The sequence below is a fragment of the Anas platyrhynchos genome, chromosome 2 (assembly GCF_047663525.1).
Source record: "Anas platyrhynchos isolate ZD024472 breed Pekin duck chromosome 2, IASCAAS_PekinDuck_T2T, whole genome shotgun sequence".
Classification (NCBI taxonomy): Eukaryota; Metazoa; Chordata; class Aves; order Anseriformes; family Anatidae; genus Anas; species Anas platyrhynchos.
Window position 1 is genome coordinate 20,222,363 of NC_092588.1, and position 15,129 is coordinate 20,237,491.

The 15,129-nt window shown below is 36.8% G+C and overlaps 1 long non-coding RNA gene across 1 annotated transcript; it reads right to left on the reverse strand.

The window, feature by feature from the left end:
* Nucleotides 1-1,219: 1,219 nt before the first annotated feature.
* LOC140001693 (uncharacterized) lies at nt 1,220-5,837 on the reverse strand. Its single transcript, XR_011807182.1, has 2 exons — nt 5,729-5,837; nt 1,220-2,849 (listed from the first exon to the last, which is right to left on the reverse strand). It is a non-coding gene; the product is annotated as an uncharacterized lncRNA (long non-coding RNA).
* Between the last annotated feature and the right edge of the window lie 9,292 nt (nt 5,838-15,129).

The following is a 15,129-nucleotide window of genomic DNA, read 5'->3' on the forward strand; positions in this document are numbered from 1 at the left end:
TGAAGGTATACATATGTACATATAAGCAGTCCTGCAAGGTGGAAAAAAAAAAAAATCAAAAGAAAGCAAATGCACCTACTCCTGAATCTCTAAGGTCCAGCCACTGCAACAGAGGATATGTTCACATCTTCATAGATAAAAGGAGAATGTCAAATTTAGTAAAAGTACTCTCTCCATACTGAGACAAAGTCATCAAAAGCATGCATAGAGTGTACCTGGATTTACTGAATGGAAGAATTATAAGTTTTGTTAGTGCCCTTGTCTCTTGCTAATAATTCTAAACTTTCTATTTTGTTTTTGTTTGTTTATTTGTTTGTTTTTAACAGCTAGGGTGTGCTAGGATAATGTTTTCTTAGAATTACCTGTTATGATTTTCGTATTTCTTTACTGAGTGGTAACAGCTCGGAGAGCAAATCCATGTTTGTACAGTTAGGCTTGTTTTTCTCCAACTGCATTACTCTGCATTTATTAGCACTGAATTTCATCTCCCATTTTACTGCCCAATTACTCAATACTGTGAGATCCTTCCACAGCTCTTCAGAGCCAGCTTTCATTTTTACTACACTGAATAATTTATCATCATCATGCTTTATCAGTCTCTAACCCCTTTTCTAGATCCTGTATGAATATGCTGTATAGGACAAGCCTTAACACAGATCCCTATATGGTACAGTTTTCTTCTTCTATTGACCATTTACTCCAACCTTTTGTTTACTGTATTTTAAGAATACGTTTAGTGGTGAAAGATATTTATCTGTTCTTGCTAGAAGCATGACAAGTAAGTTTTCACATGAAATTTTGGTGAAGAGCCTTTGGAAATCCCACACTGTATCTGTTGGCACAACCTTGTGCACATGCTCAATGGCTTCCACAAACATATTACCTAATAGACTCCTAAGACAGAAGTTTCCTGTACAATAGCCATATTAACATTTCTGTCTCTATCTGTCAAACTATTGGCTGATTCATGTTTTTTTATAATTTTAACAAAAATGTTGAACCTGGGCATCAGACTTACCAAGCATTCCGGAGCCTGTTTTAAAAACTGGCATCATAAAACCTACTTCTCCAGAGGCAAGAACAAAGCTGTGAGGGTTGAGTCATATTCCAAAATCAAGGTACAGTTTTATTGTAACATGTATCTGTAGACCTACAAACCCATCTAAAGATCTGTTATTATTCAGAATATGAACAAATACAAAAATCTCTTTTTCTGACATTTCAGTTTCAGGAAGACTTTAATACATTCCACATGAAGATTCTAGCTAGCACTGAAGCCACAGCAAACACAAATTCAAACAATTTCTTTTAGCTTTCCTGTTGCAGATGGATTTTCTGTGGATGCTCCTTGCATTCTCTAGTCAACCATTGGTCTTCCAGATCATCAGAAAGACTTTGCTCCTGAAATACTGGAAAAGGTACCAGCAACTGTATTTTATAGTTTAGCAAATCTCCTTTACTTGCTGTTCTACTGTAAAAGCCCTTCCTTGACCTCTTCAGTGTGTTGCTATGTGCTGTGTGCCTCAGATGCAGTGTTGTTAATTCGTGATACCTACAAGCATTTCACCTTTTCCCTATATACACAGCCTCATGACTGGAACCAAAGGCACTGATGCCATCCAGATAGTTGGCAGGTAAGAATGGATGTGAATAGTGTTTAGGATTGGCTGGGTGACTCAGGCTTGTCCACGGGTCTGTGTGCAGTAGATCTGTCATGCCGACATGATCTGACTCCATACTTGTCCCCTTTTCTTCCTTGTTTATCCCTTACCATCTGTTTTATTCAGTAAGTGTTTTTGCCAGAAGAACCAGTAAAGATAGAGGGCTTCTCCTCTAACACTGAGAACAGGAAGTAGAAAATCTTATCTTTACAAAATTGACTACAAAGAGCTTGCAGCTCAGGCCATTCCTGCCTCACCACATGCTGCAGGCCTCATGCTGTGTAAATGCCCTCAGCTTACATCCTCTTCCACATCTGCATTGTAACCCACTGTCAGACCCAGCCCTTTCACTGAGCCATCGAACCTTTATGACTGAATTTATGTTCTCACCTCTGTGTAAATCTGCTATTACGTTTCTTTAAGTATGAACTTGAGGAACTCCCTAAAGTCCTCATATCAGGCACTGTGGATAAACATTACTTTTCCTGGCCACTGTTTCCTGCATGCATGCTTCCAGTGTGGTGTAAAATTGGAAGTGTTGTTATTTATATCTGATACAAGTAAGTTCTGAACCACATTTTTAGGGAACTTTTGCTAGACATTTACTGGAGAATCAGGCAAATATATTAATAAAAAGGCCTATTTTGATTCTTCTTTTTATTCCTGTCTTTTGCCCTGAAGAGCACAGAATAGCCTTCAGAATAAAAAATACAAATAAATAAATAAACCATAATAAGAGTTTGAAATACCTGCCAGCAGGAAAAGAAGGAAATGAAACAAAGAATAACAATCTGTCACCTGCATTGTCTTCGTTTGCCAAACAGAAAAAAAAAAAAAGAAAGAAAAAAAAAATAAAAAAGGAAGCCTTCCTCTGCAGGGCATGCTAGGTCAAAGAGGCGAGTAAAAATTCAGCAGAAGTCGGTAAGGATTAACCTATTCAGAAAGAAGATACAAAAATATAAGGGAGTGTCTGCTTTTTCCATCTCTCAGCTACATCACCTCCTTTCTTCACTGGGTCTGCTTACATCTTCTTCTCTACAGTTTTCATCCAGCTTCTTTTCCTTCAGCTGTATACTGCTTTTGCCTTTCCAGTTTCTCATAAATTGGACTTACTTTCCAACTGTCAGGGTACCAGACATGAGTTTCTGTTTCACTGAATATTTGTTTTCCCATATCTCCAGTCCATTTCTACACACACAAAAAAAAAAAAAAAAGATGGCTCAGCACTCTTGTCTTTTCAAAAGCAATGCCCAGTGGAATTAAAGTATTTCTTTTACTACCACATGACTTTTTAATCTGTGTTGTACTCATGAAAATTTTCATGGGGAAAAAAAAATAAAACTAATCTTAAAAGAATACCTTTTAACTGAATATGCCAGGCACCTCTACAGGGGATTTATTCAGAAATCAGAGCCTTCTATAGCCCTTCATGTCAGATGATGCTCAGCTAAGGTGCACTACATGAAACAGGAGTTCAGTTTTTCTCTCATCAGCAACATACATAATAATTGATAACCGAAGCAGTTTGTGAACGTAATAGAGCCCCAAGAGTGATTTTAAGCTTGTATTCACTACATAGCCATCTGCTGTTATTTCAAATAGAACTTTTATTAACTTTTACATTTTAACCTTACCATTTCTACAAAGGTCACAATTAAATATTAACACTTTAACTTGCAAAAAAAAATTAATCATTCCTTTTCTACTAATAACACTTGGTCTTTGCTTCTGAATATCTCATAAATGTGATAAAAAATGTCGCTAGAGTGCAAGGGAGGTTTCATCAGCAATCTGGTCAGTGAGGTTAGAAAACTTATTTGTGTATGATTTCTTTCCTTCAAGAGAAGAGCAATTAGGATGTTTTGTGATGAAAAGCAAAATCATGTACATTTTAATCTTCATGTGCATACTCTTTTTTTGCAAATATAGTGCAGGTCTCTTTCTGAGCATATTATGAAGTAGAATTATGATGCTGGAAGTACTAAAGCTGACACATCTAGAAATGGTTGTCTTTAAGTTGAAATGGTAGATAAAATAAGCATCTGATGGTTTTGTTGGAATCAGAAATGAAGTATTTTTCATATCTGCAGCACTTAGCTAATGTAATTTAAAGTATACAGTGTTTAGGAATAGTGTTAAAAGTAGAGGACAAGAATCCCAAAAGAAGCACTAATAACATTGAAGGTACCAGTTTTGAATGACTAGTTTAAGTTTTTTTTACACATGATTTAAACTTCTAAAATATTTGACTAGGGAATTTTGCATGCTTCACTTTTTAGATAAGAAGTATCAAGCCTATATGCAGACCTGTTTTTCAAAATGTAGAGTTCAGTATATTAAGAAATCATGTGTTTTTTTTTTCTTTTGTTTATTTTGTTTTGTTTCTTAAACTACTATGCTAAACTAGCATTCTTGAAATCATTTCTGACTTGCAAAATGCAGGCTTAGAGATTCCACACAACAGGGAAATTATTCTGAAAACATGGAGCAAACCAAACAATGGAAGGGGTACCGCAGTAAGTCTTGGGTATCAGAAGATAATTTTACCATCGTAACTCGTAGTTAAAAAACACTAGTAAAATGCAGATCTTACAGCAATCACATAACCAGAAAGGCAGCATGTCTTATGCTTAGATTATTAGTACATCTTTCAGCATTGCAGACAACAGCAAACTGGTAAAAAGAACACATAATTAGTCTACCAGATGCAAACTAAGTGTGCAGAAAGCAACTAATACTGAGTGGGAAACATGAGTTCTGCAGTGCATCTGAGGTTCACTAAGTAATTCTTGGGACTGTGAAAATGTTTGGAACTGTCTTAGTATTATCCTTATCAAAGAGAGCTGAGTTAAGCCAGTAAAGACTTTTTAAAAATCCCTCTTCACATGCATGTCTTATTAAAAAAAAAAAAAAAATAAATCTCCTAACCATCTTTGAAACATTTAGAAAATGTGGTGCTAGCTGTGATAATTAAACAAGACCAAATGCAGTACTTTATATAGTATAGTGCAAGAGATATGGCTTGGTACAGAATTAAATTCTTGAAAAAAGCATCCATTAAAGTTTATTTATATATGATGTAACATATATATTGCAGCAACCTATACTGCAGAATGCCATGATACACTGCAGAGTCTTAGATCTAGTTCAGCTGAATCCTGGTAAGGACCTAGAGGACACAGAAATGTACTGTGGTGCTTCATAAAGAATACAGTTCACAAAAACAATATTTTACCCCTGAGGAAAATCTACTAAAACCAATCATTTTCTGTGGAATGTTCTGTCACCAATAAAATTTTGTTTTCTGAAATGAAAATATCTGGTCAGGAAGGTTTTGAACAGTTTAAATAGTGAACATGTAATCTATTATTTCTCATTGTTTCATAATAGCTGGTTCGTATATGTATGAATAGCTTCCAAGATACTACTTTTCTGAAAAGGAAGTGAGCCACTTCAACACACGGGAAAACAAAAAAAAAATTCTGGGAAAAGAGCTTGTCCTGTCCTGTTGCCGAAAACACTCCGTAGCTGTAGCTCTTGTTTTGCTTGGCACACAAACAACAAGGCAATGAATGGAGTAACCAACCCTATTTCCTGAGCTTGAAGAGGCTCCCCATCAGCTGTCAGCAGCAACAAGTTTGTCTGAACAAACATTGCAAGGCTGAGTCGGGATCCACACCCACGGTGGCTACAACCCACCATTGGCTGTGCTGTGCACATGCCTGAACAGGTTAATTGCCTCTTTGCCAATCTGCCTCTTTGGCAGCCACAGCGCTGCCAAAATACTGATTTTCCACTTCAAATTGTGAAAAAGCTTGGAATGGAAAGGTGATACTAAGGAAGTAATGAAATAAACTCCAGAATAATAACTCTAAAGCAGGTTTTTAACCATTGTCATCAGCTATTCTGTAAGCCCTACAGAAAGCTAAATGTGACTGGCATCTATCCTTGTTACTACGATTCCTACCAACTCAGGTGAAGTTTCACTAGAGCTGCTGAAACTAAAATCAAAGTTATCTCTGCACTCACTGGAGAAATCCAGGCACCAGTATATGTTGGGGACTGACCTGTCGGAGAGCAGCATAGCGGAAAGGGACCTAGGGGTTCTGGTGGACAGCCAGATGACCATGAGCCAGCACTGTGCCCTTGTGGCCTAGATAGCCAATGGCATCCTGGGCTGTATTAGAAGGGGTGTGGTTAGTAGGTCAACAAAGGTTCTCCTCCCCCTCTACTCTGCCCTGGTGAGACCACATCTGGAATATTACATCCAGTTCTGTGCCCCTCAGTTCAAGAAGAACCGGGAACTGCTTGAGAGAGTCCAGTGCAGAGCCACGAGGATGATTAAAGGAGTGGAACATCTCCTTTACGAGAAAAGGCTGAGGGAGCTGGGCCTCTTTAGCTTGGGGAAGAGGAGACTGAACCTTATTAATATTTATAAATATGTAAAGGGTGAGCATCAGGAGGATGGAGCCAGGCTTTTCTCAGTGACATCTAATGATAGGACAAGGGGCAATGGGTGCACGCTGGAACATAGGAGGCTCCGCTTAAATGTGAAAAGAAACTTTCACAGTGAGGGTGACAGAGCACTGGAACGGGCTGTCCAGGGGGGCTGTGGATTCTTCTTCTCTGGAGACATTCAAAACCCAGTTGGATGCATTCCTGTGTGACCTTATCTAGGTGTTCCTGCTACAGCAGGGAGATTGGACTAGATGATCTTTCAGGGTCCTTTCCAATCCCTAACATTCTGTGATTCTGTGAAACAGAGGCACTGATGTCCTAAATCGTCTTTTGTCAACATCTCACACTCTTCTATGACTTTATAGAGTGTCCAGTCCTTCTATATCCCTAATTTAGACACCATAATCAGGTGTCTGGCTTTAGAGAACTGAATATGAGATTATATTTCAATCTACCAAAATAGAGATGAGGTGACCAATGCATGTAATAAAGGCACAAGAAAAAAATAAAAATAAATAAAAAATAAATAAAATACATGGAGCTTTACCATTTATATATAAGTATTAAGAAACCAGATTGTTGGGAATCTTTTCTTTCTCATTACAATACACAAAATTCAGTAATATGTTTGACACATAACATCTTAAGGTACCATATTGAAAACATCATGCTGTTATCATTTAACATGCACGGCTCGAGTATATGAATACATCAACTTTGTCACTTACTGCACATGTACAAAGCATTCCCAATGTCCTATAATAGAGGGTCTCCAGACCCAGGTGCTCCTGAACTGCTAATACTAAAAATGAGCATACAATAAATTACATTATGAATTTTTACATTTTAGAAATATCTTGATAAATCATCTACGCAAGGTTACAAATGTGCAAGTGACCATGGTAGAGGGGTCTAGGCTGCAGAACCCAGACTGTGCTCCATGGTCTTATGCTTTTCCAGTTCCTCAGGCTTTCTGATCAGCTTGCCCAATGGTTGTACTGACCTTAACTACGCACTACTCCCTGCAGATCACCGATAATCTGCTTAAAAAGACATAGCCTTCAGGCTACACAGTTGCTGTCTTTGAAGCCCTGATGTTACCATAGTTTTGGGATTGCTAACATACCTAACATATGTCTAAAAGGACTGGTTTAGTCAGCTTTACTTACCTCTAACTGTGGCTTTGTAGTCCTTCCTTCCATCCTTGGCTACTCATTTCTGCAGACTCCACTGGGCTGGCACTGATGTTTGTACAACTGTTCAGAGAACTGGGTACTATTGAGAAATAACCTCATTAGCTGTGAGTCTTGATGTCCTGAGCATCAGTTTCAGACAGGACACACATTTATGTCAGATGAAAATGATAATGTAACTGCAGTCTCTTGCATTTCAACTCATCTATGCTTTAAAGTACCATTGCACGACTTAAGTGCTAGGGAATCTTGATGGAGCAAGGAAAACTCCATCATCTGACCATTTAAATTCTTCTTGCTCCTAGTCTTTATTTTATTTATTTATTTATTTATTGCATTTGGAAAAGCAACACTTTAAAAATTAACTATATACATTTTTAAGGATCCGTAATGGTTTTCAGACTTAATATAGTGATTGACCTGAACTACTAAATAAGCTTAATCTTTGAAGTCACAAGGAATTGTCACCAATATATAGATATAATTATACAACAGATACCACAAGGGTTTTCCTTTTGTTCATTGCTCTAACTCCTGCTTTCACGATATAGGCATGTATTTCCTCTTCTGTTAGACATGCAGGACTTATTCTACTCCTGAATCAAGGATTTGAATGGTGCAGCCTTCTATAATTGGGATTTCCTTAAAAATATTGAACATTTTTACTATTAACTGCTATCTTCAAAATCCTAGGGCAACATTCCAAAAGCTTTGATTTGCCCCCAAATGATTTGGTTCCCAGAATGTTTCAATTTCTGGATTTAGCAACTCTGAGCTGTGGTGCAGAAAAATATATTTAAAAAAATCTTTGAAGCTAAGTGCAGAGAAGAGCCCAGTAGCCAGCTAGAAATTGCAGCATGCTTTATTTTATTTTTTTTTTCCGGCATCAGCATTCCAGCCCAGCAGGCATACAAACATCCAGTGTATGCCAGAAAACACAACGAATGAACCAGATATCAGGATTTAACTTTTTCTAATAATAAAAAGGCAGAAAAAATGTGGCTGCTGATGTTAGTTTGGTAATTATCAGCTTCCATATTATCTGTCTTTTTTTTTCCCCCATTGCTGATGGACACAGCCTACTGAACTCTACTTTAAAGTTTAGAGTCCTAGCCATAGGTAAAAATGTGCTAGTATTATAAACCCTTAAATAAAGGTAATTTTCTTTCTATCCCCATCTCCTCATCTTCAGCAAAGGGAGCAAGCCCTTAAACTAACAGTAGCTGTGTGCCAAGGATCTCAGTTTTCAAGCCTTGTTTTGCTAGTTTATATGCTGGCAAGAAACTCAAGGGGATGGGAGAGATTATACTTAGTCCTGGAGGAATCTGGATCACTGTCCAGGAACTCCCACCAACAAAGTAAAGAGGTGATGTTGATATTTTCTGAAAAGTCTTTTTGGGAAGAGAGAGTGACCACATTATAGAATTGGAAGCATTATCTGGTGGATTTTCTAGAAAGGTATTTTAGGTCCGGTCTTATTTAACATTTTCATTAATGTGTTAGAAGTGAAAGTAACTACCCCATAATTACATTTGCTGATACTAAATTGAAAGGAGTTTCAAACTTCACTGGGGACAGAGAAATAATACCAGGGGACCTACAGTACAGATATAAGCAGAAAAATCACAAAATGATTGGGAAGGGTGGGAGTAGACGAAAGAGGAAAGGAAATAGAATACCATTTTAGAGTAATTATTTTTTTTTAATTGTTTTGTGTTTCTATCCATTAATTTGCTTTGTATCTCATACAGTCAAATACTAGTTCCAGGTATTGAGTGGCCAGTCAAATGCTATAATTAGATATTTGGCAGACATCTAACAAGAATATGAAGGAACTGCAGGCTGGAAATCAGGGGTCTGTCACTGTGAGGAAAACAGCAGGTTCACTCCATCTGGGAAGCGGCTACACAAGCAATGGAGGTGCTTTGCTCTTAATATGTCTTGTGAAACACACCTTCAGCCTCTAGGCAGAGGGATGCTTTGGTCAAAGGTATATGGACTTGTACTGGGACCAAGTAATGACTGATGGGTATTTGGTGAACATATTTTGTTCCTTTGATTAATTCAGGAATCAAAGCAGAATTGTTTTAATCCTCCTTTAGTCTTTTTATAATAAGACCCTTGTTCAGTGATGACATGATCTTTTTTTCCCTCTTATTATTTAGTAATTTTTGATGACTTAAGTGACAGAAAAATATATGCCTATCTGTGCACATTTCTACATGAAAAAAATAAACCAGTTAACAAAAATTTAAAACAAAAAGGAGCTTCTTGCTGTTCGCTGTTCACGATACTACCAATAAAGGCGCAAGATGTCAGAAGGCAGAGCAAGTACTGTATGCTAAAATATTAATGTTAGTAAACATTGATTTGTTTAGATTTAATATAGAGGATTAAGGAACGAGGAATGAAGAAATGGGCATCAGGTAGTGCCCCAAGGTAAAATGCAGCTTCATAGTTATGAAAATTTAATTTGACTGCAATGGGAATAATTGCTCCTGTTTGGTAGCAGGCTTATGCCAGCAAGATAACAGTCACTCAAACGGACATCACCTTGCATATGCTCTTAACCAGCTGCATAATATTCTCAGTTGGAGAATGATGTTGTATCCAATTGTTACAGGGGAACCATGCAGCTGAAAAACACGCTAAGTCAGACTGCATAATTCTATAGTACAATATTTTTCTATTATGAAAATATTCTCGTATAAAATTCTGCATAGTATCCAGAAACTTTTTACTTCAAACAGTGCTAAACCTGTTGCATTGTAAAATAAAAATAATAATGATAACAATGACAATAATGATAATAATGATAATAATAATCTCTCCTCTCCTCTCCTCTCCTCTCCTCTCCTCTCCTCTCCTCTCCTCTCCTCTCCTCTCCTCTCCTCTCCTCTCCTCTCCTCTCCTCTCCTCTCCTCTCCTCTCCTCTCCTCTCCTCTCCTCTCCTCTCCTCTCCTCTCCTCTCCTCTCCTCTCCTCTCCTCTCCAATAATATGAAAGCTCTTTAAAGATGTATTAATTATATCCATACATTAAACAAATAAATCCTTTTTACAATGAATGTGGAATATCTTGACATTTCTAGGGCAGGATAGAAAGACCTTAATAAAGCAAAAGAATTAAATCCTGAATCTTAATCTTAAAATAAATAAATAAATAATAAAATTAATCCTGCTAGCCACCTCAAAATGAAGTAAAAAATAAATAAATAGAAGGACTAATATGTTATTGCTTTTAGACCACTCTGAAAAAAAAAAAAATAATAAAAAATAAGAAACTGATAATAAGTCAGCAAGGAACTGATGTTTAAGCTGAAGACTTAGAGTAGTAAATGCACTTATTCACTGTTTGCATTTCCAATAGCACTTTTTTCATTCATCCTTTTCCTCTTCTGTTTTCCACAACACTTCATGACTACTGAGAAAACGTCATTAATAACTGATACAAAGAATCACGCATGTGCATATAGATAAACTGAGGATGACAAAATATCAACTTGCAGCTGCTCAATTGAATGCCGTATCTACACAACGGGTAATTACTTTTAATTTAATTAGGAGTCCTGGTATTGTTTCTATCTCATAGATTACATTATAACATGTAATGTGTTAAAGCAGGAAGACGAACTGCTGGAAGACACAGAAAATATTACCTGTTTTGTCTAGAAATACCATGCTTTAATGCTTCTGTAAGCACTTACTACTCATTGGCAGTGATCAGTTCTTGCATCCTGCTCTTTTTTAGTAATTTTGTACATTTATTACGATCGAATTAACATGATTCTGAAAGATATATATTAGCTTTTTATAAGTAATGCAAATCGATTTATATATATTTGACAAAATTTTCACAGATTTTATGCTCCAGAAAATGGAAAATTTTAATGCAAACTTCAGTTAATCAGCTGCAGAGTGTGATCATCAAGCCTAAAGAGTGAAATGTATGATTTGCAGAAATTAGTTTCAAGAATAAAATCGTGTTATGTGAAATACCCTGGGGCAAACTTCTTATGGGTATAAATGACTCCTTCATCATCACTCACTTATGCTACCAGAGGACATACTAGTTCTTAGGAAAGCAGTAAACTGGAAAAACAATAGTCCCTAAAATCTAACAAAATTTTGAACTATCCTTGTAAATGGACAGATTTCAATGCTGTAACTCCGAGTCCTATACAGTTTGAAAGTCTTTCAATCTATTAAGATATTCAATTTTTTTGATAGAACCTGATTCTATGCTCACAATACACTCTCATTTTAACATAAAACAGTTCTTTTTTTTCCCTCTGATTCCCTAATATGTGGTCCTTTGCTCTAGATTTATCATTAAATCCCAATAAAAAACATCCACCCAGAAGGGCAAATATTCTTGCTTTATTTTTTTCTTATTATGTTGGAAAAACAGAGGAGAGATGCTGGGTGGATTACCAACCCAGATTACTCTCCATCTTGTGTTAGATCTCCTTTCTACTCTCCCTTTAAGTGTGTCATGGAAACCTTTATTTATTTATTTATTTATTTATTAACTGCTTAATATTACTGCTTAAAATTGGTGGCACTGGCTTTCAAAATACCTTTTTCTTTACTACAAATTTTAGAAATGGCTTTGGGGCTGATTTTACCCATATACAGGCCTGAATTTTCCTCACTTTATGCAATCAGATAAAAGTTAACCTGATGCTAGTGACCCAGACATATAACAATTAATAATAATAAATATCTTTCTATATGGTCAAATTCTGACCTTGAAAAATTATTTTTTGCATTCATTCAAATAAGAATGAGAGTAGCTTGCAATTTAAACCCGAAGAACCACAGCCAAACCACTAGGGTTTCACTGGTGGTTCTCTCAGTAAATTGTTCTGTGTATTGAGCAAGTTCAGTTCTCCAAGGTAGGTGCATATGTCTAAACCAAAACATAAGTTCTCAAAGCATACACTGGAAGTATTATGTGTAGCTTGAGTTTTAAAAGTACCAAAACACCATTTCTTCACATTGAAGTGACTAACTAAATGTGTGTTAAATTTCAGCAATGATCAAAACAAACATTTTGTTTGAAGACATTAATTTCAAATTGAAATGTCCACACATATACCTAACCCCCCCAAAAAATCCTCACATACACTCAACCCCCCCAAAAGAAAAACAATCCATATGAAACCAACCATACAAACAACAACAACAAACAGCTACCACCAACACCAACAAACAAACAAACAAAAAAAAAAAACACAGCTATATCAAAAGTATATTTCATATACTTTCTACTAAAAAAGATGAATCCTTTGAGAATAGACTTGTAAATTTGTTCTGAACTTAAGTTAATGATTCATGCATCTTGGCAATCCTGTCCTAAATTTGAAGTTTTGTTCCTGGAGTCACTCTTAACTATGTAATTACATTAGCTATGTAATACTTAACAGTATTCCTGGTAAAGGAGTGCTATTCTGTATAAGCTTGTAAAAATAAGAGAGATTAATTCTTTTCATTCCGACATTTTGAAAAACAAAACAAAAAATAGCAAGACACTGAGGGATGTGAATTCCAGAACACCCTGATGAAGGGTGCTATCGTTCCCTGAGATGAGTGTGTTGGAAGACTGATAAAGCCTTGCAAACAGGGGATAGTGATACTAATGGACAAACTTAGACCTTTCACAGTTGTGCTGGCATCACAAGACATCATAACTCTTCAGAGACTAAGACTAATTAACAGAAAGAGATGAAAACCCAGGGCCCAGGTTTAATGGGAAGTTCGGAGACTCTTCACTGAGTCTGAACCCAAATGTCATCAGTAACAGTCTTAAAAGCTGATCTTGGCAGGCATTATTGTACACAGAGTTCTGAAGACATTTTCCTTCTCCTGTACTTTAATTTCTGTTTAAATCCTGACTGGCTGAAGTATTCCAGAAGGTGGCAATAGGTCTGTCTGTTTAACCTGATTGTCTTTGCCTACTTAAAAAACAAGGATATCCTTGAAGGAAGCATTGACATTTTAGACTATTCTGTTTAACAGGGTTGGAAAATGAACCATATTTGAAAGGACCAATAATGCTACCTCTCTGTAACCCCCTCAGTGATAAGCATTTAGTCATATCAGCAAAGAGCACTATATACACAATAACCGTAGAAATTTTAATCTCAGTACGAATCTACAGAAATAGATTGAAACTATTTGCAAAGTTACATTTGGTAACTTGGTAGAAACTAGATGCTCTCCTCTTGGGGAGTGCTCTGTTCATTCTGCAGAAGATGCATCTACTCTATAGGATGAAAGACTGCATGAAAGTCCAAATCTAGATCTTCAGAATTTATGCCTACAAATACACTGCTTCATGTCTTCCCACTGTCCATGTACCAGCCTCAACATACTGACATAAACACCATGTCATAGGTTCATCACATCCTAGTCACTTCAAACTGAAGAACAACAAAAATATACATATATATACATATATAAATATATATATCAGAGGGGAGCCTATGGCCTGAAAATAACTGGACCAAGAGTTGCATATCATGGCTGGGAGGCAGTTGGCCTAGACCAGTGTGGACAATATTTTCAGTGTGGACAATATTTTGCACCATTCGGTGTGTAGGTCAGGGATTGTTCCTAAAACACTGTAGATGCAGTCAGAATTTACAAAACACCAAGGAAAATCCATCTTGTTTTATAGTTAAAAAGTTCATGCTCATTATCATTAATGAAAGTCATCTTCAAGGAGGCTATTGGCTTTGTCTACACTAACAGGTATCACTCTAGAAATGGATGCCTGTAACAGAAGGCTTTTTCAGATGCACCATCCTTATTTCCATATTCCATGCCATTTGTGTTTGACAATGAGCTAGTTCCAGCCTTTCCCCAGCCAGAACACCCTTTAGTGGCTGGAGTACACCAGGGTAGACATGGAGCACCTCTTCTGGTTACTTTTCTTCAAGGGAAGTTCCAGAGGTTTTGCCCTTAAATATGTTATCACAGAGGTGCCAGCAGTGTGGCTGATGGTCTCGGCTGTGCCCTGCAGTGGGGTCGCAGGAGACAGCTGGCACCAGCTGTGTCCAGTACAGAATAGTCCCAGCCTGTCCTCACACAGACCAGCTCTGCTGCCAAAACCTGGACAAGAACATCCATAACAAGAAGTCATTAACAGGTCCTAAAAAGCCTGTAAATAATCAATGCAGCTTTTACTTTTGCTACTTAGCCAAACTCATTTTGAAAAGTAATGGTGTTCCCTTTCCCATGGCATATAATTTCTTCCTATCCATATTTCAAATTTTTCCAGACTTCTGAAATGAATGAGAAATAAAGACATCCCTGGCTGTAATGTCAGCTAATATGATACTCGTAATCAAGGTATCACAAGCATTGCTAATCAAAGCAGACAATAATCTGTGGGGTTTTTCTGAGTGTTTTTGTTAACATGAGTCACATGAAGGCTTCTCTCTCCATGAATTAATTAATATTATATTGACTGTACCCCAATTTCTCTGAAAGACTCCAGACTTAGCATCAGGTAATTGTTCTTCATCCTTGAGGTCTTAATCCTTTAACATTTCTTATTCAATTCCCGTGTAAAACTGGTGGGATGGCCAAACCTTCAGCCTGTATATTAATTATATGAAACAATAGGTCTCTTCTTCAAAAACAGTTTGAATAATATTATTTCTCTAGTTAAGTATCTGAATAAGAATGGAAAAAATACAAAGAGCAAATTGTCCAGATAAAAGTTCAGGTAAGATGAAAATAGCATTTGGAGGAGCAGAAAAACCACAAACAGGAAAAAATAGCTTTTCAGTGAACAAGGTCAATCATAGTC